We start from the raw sequence: 12656 nt of genomic DNA on the forward strand, positions 1-12656 counted from the left end.
AAGAGGTTCACACTCTGCGCATAGAGTTGAATGCCTCACAACAGGAGGTCAACAGTGGACGTATCTCAGAAAGAGGTTCAGACACTCCGCAGAGCACTGGATGCCTCACATCATGAGACCAACAGCTGCCGCACAGACCTGGAAGTTTCCAGAAAGGAACTACACAGGCTCACTGAGGAGCTGGACATTGCTAAAGAAACTATTGGTAATCTTGATATAGATCTCAAAGTCGCTCAGAAGGAGCTTCAGACCCTCAACCTAGAGAAGGAAGTCTCATGCCAGGAGATTGTCATTCTCAAAGCAGATGTGCGTAAATGGAAGGAGGACTGAAAAGAAGCCCTGAAGAATACAGAGACTGAAAAAAGAGAAAATTCAAGATTAAAAAGAGAAAACTTAAAACTGAAAGAAGAAAATTTTCAGTTGACAGAAGAAGTCAAGGAAAAGTTTGAAGCAGAGCACCGACTGCAGAACCAACTGCACGGTCTACGTACACACATCCAGTATGCTGAGGAGAAGCAGCAAACACTGCAGGAAGAAAAGCTGCAGGCTGCTAAAGAAATTCAAGTGCTGCAGGAACGTCTGATGACCCAGTATATCCCCGCAAAGCAGCATGAGACACTGAAGGCTACCCTGAGCATCACCAAAGCAACGCTAAAAGCCAAGCTTAGAACCCAGGTTTCGAGGCACAAAAGGGAGCACAAGAAGGTCCAGAAACTGAAACAAGTAACTGTGGCCCAAGCAAAGAAGTTCATAGTGCATCACAATGCAATAAAAATGTGGAGGCAAGCTCAGAAAAAGCAAAGCATGCAGATAAATTCCCTGAGAAGAGACTTGCAAGACGCACTCAAAAAACAGGGATCTCTCGCGGATGAGATTACAGTTCTACAAGGACAAATATTGACCCTGACTAAGCGTCAGTATCCCACAGCCTCAAAAACCCATGAAGACAAGGGTACAGTGAGAGCTGGGAATACCGCTCATCTAAAAGACAAGGTTGCAAAATTTGAACCACCTAAACAATCACTAGCAAAACCTTCAGCCACCCAGCAGGCAACAAAAGAAGGTACACGTGCTGAATTAAAACCAGAATAATCCTTAGCTGATGAAGCTGAAAAGATGGGACATTCTCTGGAAGTGGGTGTGGAATTGCAACTTAATCTAAAAGGGGCTGTTTTTAAACGCTCTGCAACTGCTGCCATGCCGTATGCCTACAATGGGACGAGCACCCGACGCAAGGGAAATCTGATGACCGCGCACGCAGAAAAGAGACTATACTTGGAGAAAGTCCTCCTCGAGCGACTGAGGGGTGCTGATCTCAAACACCTTCAGGAGGAGACACGAATAAACTGGAGAAAGGGCTCCAATTCCAATGAGACTGAGAGTTCGCTTCCTCATCCACTCTCATTCAAGTCACAGAGATATCTAGAATGAGAGTGGAAGGATGGGCTTTAGCCGTGGTGAGCCCGAGCTTCCCACAAACAGGGGAGGTATTTAACAGGGGACTTATCCCTGTTCAGTAATGTGCCTTTAATCCAGCAGTGTGGTGGTTAACCTCTGGTAGTTAATTACTAAACACCACCTGCCTGATTTCGATTGTTTACAAAAACCTGTCTGTTCAGACAGGAAGTGACTCCCTAGCTCTGACTGAGAGCTGAACCTTGGAGCTGACCAGTCTTGAGCTCTGCACAGCAGAGCTGATTTCAAGACACAAGGAAAACTACTGCACCTGAAGCTGAACCAGGAAGTGGGATTTTCCCTCCAAGAAACAGATAAGACTTTTATTCTTAAGAGACTGCTTATATCTGCTTATTTCATGTTATATGTTTTGGGGCTGCGAGAACTGCTTGACTTAGGGAGATGTGAATTATTGCATAGTGTTTAAAATACTCCCAAGTGAATAGAAGCTTTGTTGCCCACCCCCCCCCCCCCCCCTGTGTTTGGATGAATTTCCTGATGAAAAGGAAAAGGCACAATATAGCCTTATTATAATTTCACATTATAAACGACTCCAAGTGTGTACCTCTGTGAACGTCCGTCTACAATGACAATAAAAAACAAGAGTACTCTTGAAAATAAAAAAAAAGGGAAATGTGACCAAAAAATGTCCAATAGCGCATATGTAGGAGGCAGTGAGATGTGGGAGGAATTGTCACTCGATAGGTAGCAAATGACTGGAGCAACAAATGGGGAGAGGTAATTGACCCGTCAGATGATAGATTGCGTGGAAAAATCAGGCTGATACAGATGGAGATGGGGGGTAAGCAAATAGCATAGGCAAGGGATTAAGGAATGGTCTCACCAAAGGTTGTAACCGCGATGACCACATGGGTCTCTGCATCCCTCCGTCAGCACACCAACAAAATCACGCTGGATATGATCATGTGATGCTGATCGGGGGAACACTGGAGACTCTGTTCCACTTCTACTTCCTGGATTACCCCCTCACACAAGAAAGCTGCATTCGTTCAATTTGAATATTCACTCGTGTCTCTGCTTGATGTCAGACTCAGAGTAACAGAATCCCTTGCTGCAGTGGAAGTGCTGTGTGCTGGGTGATAATGGGGAAAGGCGGGGTTGCAGACCTGTCTAAGACATGCAGATGAGCATACAGTTGTATTTACATTTGCATATTTGCTTTGCTGTGGAAGGTTTTTGTCACTTTTTTTACTCACCATAACTTAACTCAGTATATATATATATTGTGACATAGTCCAAAGATGTTAGGCAGCTTTCTGCCCCGTTTTAGGTCAGAAAGTGCAGAAATAGTTTAAAATGATCCATTCCACAGCTTCACATTAACTCAGACTGGTGGATGGAAAATCCAGACCGCAGATTACAATGGGCCTAGTTCTCCCTCACCTGCTCTCCTAATCACTAACACAGGTATTTAGAACAGAGAGGTTTGCATTTCACTCTCTCTCCTTAGAGCCTGGAGGTTGGGGTATCGCTGCTCCCCTGTTTCCAGTTTCGGGGTGGAAGGCCCCTCCAAGTATCACAGTACCAGAGGATTTGCCTGGACACTTGGGACCGTGATCCCACCACGAACAGATAAGACAAAACAAATGTTTATTGCTGTTGCTAAAAGACTGTGCTGTATCTAGTGACCCTAAATGAGAGGGCATTGTTTTAAGCTGGGGAACCAGGTTAGTTGGCCCAGTTAGTTCGCAGTTAGAGGCTGGTTCTGATGTGTAGTTAGATCCCTGAAAGGGATAGGATTTCTTTATATGATTTGGTTTTTATTTCTTAAAAGTGACACTGTGTGAAATGCTATGACACTGATATAAGTGAACCGCTGAATGAAAATGTCTGAGTGCCTCTAACCTACACATGTTAAAGCTGCAGTACCTTACTTGGATAAAAATAAAGCAGGCAGAAGCCTGAGTTAAGCAACGTAATACTTTACATGTTCCTGTTTAAATAACCCTAGAAGATTGTGTCGGGAAGAACCCAGACAGACGTCAGCGCTACAAAAGAGGGGCGTTTGTCACAATATATATATATATATAAGACATGCAGATGAGCATACAGCTATATTTGCATATTTGCTTTCATGTGGAGGGTTTTTGTTACTTTTTTTACTCACCATAACTTAACTCAGTATTATGGTTTAGCCTATCCCATAGCCTCTCTTGCATTCCCAGTAAAATCAACCCCACACTGATGAGACCCATCAAGGTCGAAACAGCTGTCTGTGGGTGGTTTTATGGGTATGCACCTTAACCCTGGCTGTGCTCAAAGCTGTGACCATGCAGCAAGCTTAAGCCTATAGGGAACCATGTTAAAAATGGTTATTGAGGCAAAAAGTGACACTGTGTGCTCATTTGCATGTCATTTCCCAGAATCCCTTGCTGCAGTGGAAGTGCTGTATGCTGGGTGATAATGGGGAAAGGCGGGGTTGCAGACCTGCCTAAGACATGCAGATGAGCATACAGCTATATTTGCATATATATATATATATATATATATATATATATATATTCATCTTCAGCCAGTGTCAATCCACTGTTGGTTGAAGACCTCCTTAATAATCTTCCATGTACTCCGGTTACAAGCCTCTCTTCCCCACATACAGTAGCTCCAACAAATTTTCTGATTTCATGCTTCCATCTTTTGGTCACCAGTGTCACTTTGGTCTTTGAAGGAGAGTGGAGGGGAAGGGGATATGAAGGAGAAGGGAGTGGGGAGGAAATGGGAAAAGGGAGTGGGGAGGAAAAGAATGGTAAGGGAGTGTGAGGAAACAGGAATGTGGGTGGGGGTATGGGTGGAACAGAAGGGAGGGTAAATTGGGGGAGAGGAGATTGAGTCGCAGGGGAGGGGGAGGAAGAAGGGGGAGGGAGAAGGGGGAGGGACAAGGGGGAGGGAGAAGAAGAAGGGGAAGGTTGAGTCCCAGGAGTGAGTGGGGGTTAAGAGTTCCAGGGGGAGGGGAGCAAGGGGTTGCGAATCCCAGGGGATTGATTACCATAGAGAAGGGATGTGGAAACTTTTCCCCCTGAGCACCACTGCTCTCGTCCCCGGCTCGTGCGCCCCCACCCCAATCAGCTTCGGCATCAAATGATGCCAAGGGATCATGTGACGTCATGTTGCCATTGCAACGTGCTGTCACGTGACCCCACAGTGTCATTTGACGCAGGGTTACCATCACTTGAAGGCAAGGTTTGTTACAGAGGCCTTGCGTGGTTCCCAGCATTTAATGCCTTTGGGGACAGTGCAGGACCTCTGTAACTGCCACGCACCCCCAGAAAATCTTGCACCCCCCAGTTTGCGCACACCTGCCATCGTGGATGAAGAAGGAATTAAAAGTACAAGTAGGGAGAGAAAGAAGGGGGTTTAAGAGTCCCAGGGGAGGAAAGCGGCACCAGGGGAGAGGAGATCAAAGAATGGTTAAGAAACCAATGGAGGAAGGGTTAAAAGTCTTAGGGATATAGGTGGGGGTTAAGAGTCCCAAGGGGGAGAGAGAGGAATGGGTTCAAGGTTCCATAGGGAGGGTTGGGACGAGTTTAAACACCCCAGGGCTGTGGGGGAGGAGTTAAGAATCCCAGGGAGGGGTATTGAGGAAGAGGTTTTGCATTGGCTATTTAGCCCTTGGCTCTTAGTATAAGAAGTAGTCTAGACATCTCAGGAATCCCCTTACAGAATACAAACTAAGTTCATACCTGTGACAGGGTGAATTCAGTATATCTGGGAGACCTATGTATAGTTCTGCGGTCCAGCAGTGACCGGATTAATTACAGCTTTGAAAAGGCTGGGTTAATTAACCAGGTCCCAGCTGCCTCGTTAAGAAGCTTGAAAAACACAGACTCTAGACTTGTTCATTGTTCTTCTTCCTGATTACACCAGAGAAAGACATGCTGAAGGGAGAAACCCTGAAATAAGGTCTGTATTTTGGAAATGTTGTTCTGCTTTTACTGTACATGGACTTGAGAAACCCTTGCTGGGAAAAGCATGAAGCCCTTAACCAAGGACTTATATTTTTGTTAACCCTTTTATGCTGAAGAAAATCCCTGTTATTTTTGTTCCATGTTTTTTTTGCTGGCTGAAATAAAAAGCCTATACTAAGAACAAACATGTGCTGTTGCATTGTCCCTGCAACATATGGTGTCAGTAGTGGGATGCAGAGCGGCCCCTGTATTTGAAGGGCCACACAAAAAAAAGGAACAATTTTTTAAAGAGTTTCTCTGCAAACAGGCCAATTCATACAGGAGCAGGCCAGGCAAAACCAACTACTGCTGCAGCAGCAACAAACCCAGCTCCTGTCCCTGCAGCAGGCAGCAGAAGATGAAAAACAGGCCAGGCAAAACAGAGAACAGGTCAGACAGACCGGATTAATACTGCAGCAGCAAGCCCAGCTCCTTGCCCAGCAACAGGCAGCCCAGGAGGAAAACCAGGCCATACAAAACCGTGAAATTGCTAAACTACTTGTTCGGTCCCCTTCTGCTTCCAGACCAGAACTTCCAAACAACAACCCCCTGGTTAATACGAGGAAAATTAGTCCAGCCGAGGACTGTTAACCTATGAAAGGGTTGCAGAGGCCCAGGGCTGGTTCAGAGATCGTTGGTCAACTGCTTTAGCCCCGCTTCTCATAGGACAAGCCCAGGCCTCATATCAGGGTCTACCTGCAGACCAGGCTATGGACTATAAACTGGTAAAAGCCGCCATACTGGATTGCTAGGCCTGACTCCAGAGGCCTACCGGCAACAGTTCCGGAATTTTAAATTTACCTCTAAGGTGAGACCCCAGGTCATAGCTCTGTGCTTACTCGACTTGTGTAATTGGTGGATACAGATTGAGAATTGCCTCCTTAGTGCGCTGCTCAAACAATTTCTTTTTTTTAGTAATTTCTACAGACGATAACCCCTTCTGCACGCTCCTGAGTAAATCGTCATTCTGCCAAAACTTTAACTGTGGCTGTTCAACTCGTGGAAAATTTCCTTGGTGCCGAGGACCAGGAGAGGGTCCTCGGACCACCAACACAGACTCCACCAGCTCAGCCTGATACCCAAAGAGGGAGACCAGCCCAGCAGATAAACAACAACCCATCCATTTTCAAAAGCAAAGCCTCCCGAAGGGATCAGTCTTTCCAACAACGGAGAGTGCTGGGTGCCAGACACCGCAGGGGTTAGGGAGTGGGTTTTACATTCCAGGTCGAACCCTTGCTTTAGCAGTCTCTCGTGTGGCCATCCACACCATGCCGCCCTATACTACAGTACTGAAGCAAACCTGACCAGAGGCAGTGGATAGAATCACCCATGATATTCTGAACCCCCACCTGTGGATGGCCACCATGAGAGACTGCTAAAGCAAGGGTTCTACCTGGAATGTAAAACCCACTCCCTAACCCAGAGTGTCTAGTTGTCAACGTTTACTAACTTACCTGTAAGTGCTTTCTGCTTTTATATTGTGTTATATAAAGTTATTTCAATTATTCCTGTGTCCTCTGCTTTTACCTTTGCTTTTACCTTTACCTTTGTGAGGAAACAGCAAACAGTTAAAGCTATAGGGAGGGCATAATGGGATGCAGGCAGAGAAAAGGTAGGATGAGAGAGTTCCCTGGTATTACAGGATAGGAGGAGTAGAAGTTGAAAGAGCAGGTGTATAAAATAGGCCTGGGAGGGCTGTGTAGCACTGAAGGTTAAACATCAGCTTAGAAAGATAGTCTTTAGATTCTTAAAAATTGTCGGGAGCATTTAGAATGCAAAATTCTCACAGTTGAAGAGTTGATGAAGTGCAGAGTCCAGTTCCTCTTGTATTCTTCACCTCCACTTCAAATGCAATTTTAACTCCACAGACACTTCATATGTAACACTTAAGAGGTTACACATGTTGTTATAGCGGTTAAGGGGCTTGGGGCTCTATGCAGTAAGTGTTGACAAGGGTTTTTTCGCCATTTTACTGCCAAAATTGGGTTTGAGATTCAGTAAGCGCCGATAAGTGCTTGATTTCGGCAGGTTTCGTAGCCGATAATATTGTTATGGCCAGTCTGCTGCCGATAAGCCTGTTTTCGGCACTTATCGCCACTTTTTTAATTCGGCTGGATTCAAGTAGCAAAATCAGCTTATCGGGGCTGATCGGCACTAAGAAATTGAGACTTTATGGCCAATTTCTCCCGCCAACTAAAGTTGGCAAGTTGGAGGGGAGAACGATCGCTAAGGCTGCCGGAACGGCACTTAGAAAAAAAAAATCATCTGTACATCAATGGAGTCAATGGAGCGGGGACGTATAACATTATAGTACTGTTTACGTTCCATTGCTCACAATACAAATGTGATTAGCATTACAGTGTGGGGGCATTCACTGTATTGTGTCACACCTGACGTGTATTATTTGATTTACATTGTACTTTTATATGTTTTCATCATTTGCGTGTCACATTACTCATCATGTGATGATGTGTAAAGGGAAAATCCTATACTCAACTCTTAAAGGAAAACCTCACATCATATGACACATTTTACTGAACTGAGCGACAATTCTTTATATGATGTTACACATGTCACACATCTAACACATCCACCCTATATTCATGTTGCTTTACATTACACAATGCTTGTAATGTGTAACGCATCTTTAAATGTTCATGTACATCTTTCTTCTCATGTTTACATGTACTTTGGGTCCTCCCTTTTTTCATGACGTCAGTTATTGGACAGTCAATCACATTGCATGTTTACATTGTAAACGTTGCATTACAAGCACTTCAAGCTAACTTATACACACATGTACAGTAATTAATCATTGTTACACCTTTCAAACTGATTCAATAGCAACTATCCTCATTACATAAATGTATGCATATGCACACGAGAATTCATTGTTGTGAACATGTGACAATAACATGGCTAATTAGACATGTTACAGCAAACTTTTTCGACGTCAATCTCAGGCTTTATGTCAAATTACATGACTAACTGTTGCGTTCATAAGTGTTACATGCATTGCACATTACACTAATAATTTTCAATCAATGCTTGTACAAAGCTTCAAGTTACATCATTGTCAAATATCATGATTCCCTGCTGAATACACAGAACAAATACTTCTTAGATCAAATGGAGACAGCTTGGGAGCCAAGTACTTTAATATGTTAATGTAACACCTTGCATTTTACTATGTCACCTGACATCATCACATACCTATTTAAAGGACGTCCATTACCCGCTCATTCACAGCTACTCATTTCAAAATGTTGCGATTGTTTAGGAGACGTCGGAACATTCTTTTGCATGAGTGGCTTGCAGATGAAGAGAATGACATAGGGCAAGGGAGGGACAGAGCCAGGGACAGTGACAGGGACAGGCATGCGGATACAACAGGGACAGGGAGAGGGACAGGGCGAGGGACAGGTAGAGGGATAGGAGATCAGAGGAGAAGACAGAGGAGACAAGTTGTGCCTCGTCCGCGTGTGTACAGGGAGAGAATCCTGTTAGATGGGATGAGTGAGGAGGAGATAGTAAGTCGCTATCGTTTGAGTTCTGCAGCAATCTTATCTCTTTATGAAGAGATAAGGGGAGATTTAGATTTTTTGACAGCCAGAGGTCGTGCAGTCCCTGGGCTTGTTAAAATGCTGTGCTCATTACATTATCTTGCTTCCGCGTCATTCCAGACAACAGTGGGCATAGTGGGCGGGGTCTCGCAATCTACATTCTCACGGGCCTTTACCCAGTTTCTCTATGCACTCAATAGACGCGCTAGGAATTATATTCATTTTCCTACAGAGGCGACAGAGTGGCTGGAAGTCAGAAATGGCTTTTATCACATAGCAGGGATACCATGTGTGCTGGGTGCAATCGATTGCACCCATGTTGCTTTGATTGTACCTAGTCAGAGTGAGCATGTTTACCGTAACCGTAAGCACTACCATTCACTGAATGTCCAGGTGGTATGTGATGCCACAATGAGGATAATGCATGTGGTACCCAAATTCCCTGGTTCCAGTCACGATTCCTCTATCCTGAGGAACTCTTCAGTCTTCCATGCTTTCGAAGAAGGACATTTTGGACATGGTTGGCTGCTGGGTGAGTACATATTTGGATGTTGTAACACCAAACACATTTTTGTTTAGGAATCATTTCATTTTAGAATCTTATTACTAATGTAAGCTTATGTGTGCTCCATTGATTATAGGTGACTCAGGATACGGAATTAGGCCGTGGCTCTTGACTCCGGTGCTAAACCCTCAAACTGAAGCAGAGGAGAGGTACAATGCAGCCCATATATCTACGCGATCTGTTATAGAGAGGACATTTGGCCTACTCAAGACCAGATTTAGGTGTCCCGACAGAACTGGTGGGGCTCTTCTATACAAGCCACAAAAAGTGTCTGATATTATCATTGCCTGTTGCATTTTGCACAATGTGGCACTCACACATAATGTACAATCAGACCTAGCTGAGGCTTTGGTAGAGGAGCATCCCACCCATGTAGCTGCTGAAATGAACAAACAGCCAGTGGTGGCCAGACACGCCAGAATCTCATAAATTCGTTTTTTTCTTGTAAGTAAAAAAAAATATTTGCATAGTACTACTTTTATATATTAATGATGTTATATTAACAGTAATTTGTTTTTACATAACCTTCTGTTAGGACACAGATGAATATGGGTTGCACACCTTTCTCTTCTCTGCTGTGTGCACAAAGGCATGTGGCACCGGTATGTTATTGTTGCACAGGTTATATAATCCTTCTTCGATTGTAAATTAGTTGTGTGTATGTGAATACAACTCATGTAACAAATGAGTAATTGTTTAGCATTGTGTTGTTGATGATGCTAACACAATACACATACTATTGCCATAGTCATTCCTTCTTGCTGTATGCTTACATACAATGTTATTGTTACAATGTAACATGCGCATCCATATGATGTGTACACCATGATGCTTTTCATTTGTTATGTGATAAAATATACATGGTGTGTCACATTTAACACCAAATACACACTTTGCTGTGTTGCTTACGTTAGTGAAGATGTCATGTCAATATTTGAAATTTATATATTCTTCCATTGTATTATAGGTTTATCTCCTCTATAACTGATCATGGTATGTATATGAACTGACATCTGTCATAAGATGTGCCTACCTCAATAGACGTTTAATTATACTATGTTAAAACCCAACATATTGCTAAACGTTAATTTTTACATACATGTAGTTTCTGAATAATGTACATGCGTTTAGCTACTATTGAGGTTTCATGAGTATTGTATTAGAAAATGATTAGTGCCATTACATCACATTTAATGTATGTTCCCTTAAAAATTCAATTACTATAATATAGAGGTGGGTGGAGAGAACGGGATAAATGCTGATAGTTTTATCCTTACGGGAGATGATTAATCACGGATGCAATTTACTGATCATAACAGTCCATGCATGAATGCCTGTAATCACACCAATGCTTTGTACATATTATATTTTGCAATGTATGTTATTAGTAATGCTGTACAGTATTAGTAAAGATTACTGTAACATTCTCACATGTGTATGTATAAGTCACACATCTGTGTTGATGTGACCTACATGTAACAAGTGTCAAACTGTTAACACAAACCCAATAGTGTCTCAAATTTAAGTGTAATTTTGCATTATTATTTTCACCCAATGTCAATGTTGTTAATATAGTTGTTAACTAGTTGTAGTTAATATAGTTGTCATGTAATTCATGTCACTTCATCATTATTATGATGATCATTTACAAGTATTATCAACATATGAACGTCAATCACGTGCACATTTGCATAGGCACACTTTTCAATACAACTGTTTGTGTCTGTATCAATTTGTGTATGATGCATGTATAACACCGTCAAATTATAACATCAGCTTTATTATGGTAGCTTATATCATCATATTCACTTTACTATGTATGTGTTGAACGTTTAATAAACACAGAAAACTACAGTTAGTTTGGTACAAGAAATATACACATAAACGTAATTGTTTACATGATGTTGACCTAATATTCATAACTGCATGCATTGTAGTTGACCACTACATCTTGCCACTAACATTCTTTGCAGCAGTCCCAAACCATTTTAACAACATTCCCATGTTACAAGCGAATTTTTACATGAAAAGGCTAGTTGGTTGTAAGTCTCCTTTACATAGTTACATTCATACGTTCCATTACACAATATACTACACAAATTTTTATTCAGAGTGGGAATGGTTGTTATATATAAAACAGACCATGCCATATAATGTTAGTACTAAATAAAGAACACACATTAAATTTTCTAAATGCACTGTTTAGCAACATCATTATGTTAATTAAGAGCTTATGCAATAAAGGCATAATTGGATCACATTTTGTATTGTTATTTAATATGCGCTGCAAGCAATATCTAAATAGTTCCATATGTAGTATATTAGTCAGTCGGTCGCTCCTCCTCACAATCATCTCATATAACGTTAGACTCTTCTGAAATCATACATTGATCCCATTGAATCTTCCCCGACATCTCTGAAAAACAGCAAACACATTATGGTCAAAGATGGCACCTTAATATATGTGTAGCCGTGACAACGCGTTACACATCTCTATATGATTGTGTATATCCACGCGTTAATCACTTATATGTTAGAACTACAAGGTTACAACTAAACATCATTATTGATCATTTTGTTAATTGTGTTGCACGCATAACTATGTATATGAACTGTCCGTTGGCTGTATACATAAAAATGTGCGCGCACATCTTACTGTGCGCACGCACTTCACGCTTGGGTTGACAAAGTGTTAGCGCATGCGCAAAAAAATGCGTACGTTGTGCGTTCAATACATGTTGTAAATACCATTAACCATATAATATTTATTTCAAATCCAATTAAGGCGAAACTACATTCGTTCTAAACACGTACATCTCTAATCTTTTTAAACAGACGTGTGTGGACGGAAAGCACAGCCGATCACACAATGCGCAAATCCAATACGTGTGACGTCATGTTAAGCCAGCGTGAAGCGCACGCAAACACTCCTCCCACAAAATTAACAATGGGCTAACGCACAGTGCACGCCCACAAACACAGACGCGCACGCATGACACAGTGCAGTGACCGTAACTATAACAAACCGACACAGCCAATAGGCTTTGACGCGCGCACGTCGGTTGGGGGCGGGCCTTACATCCGTAATCCTTTTTAAGGACGCCTTGACAC

The sequence above is a fragment of the Ascaphus truei genome, chromosome 5 (genome assembly GCF_040206685.1).
Source record: "Ascaphus truei isolate aAscTru1 chromosome 5, aAscTru1.hap1, whole genome shotgun sequence".
Lineage (NCBI taxonomy): Eukaryota > Metazoa > Chordata > Amphibia > Anura > Ascaphidae > Ascaphus > Ascaphus truei.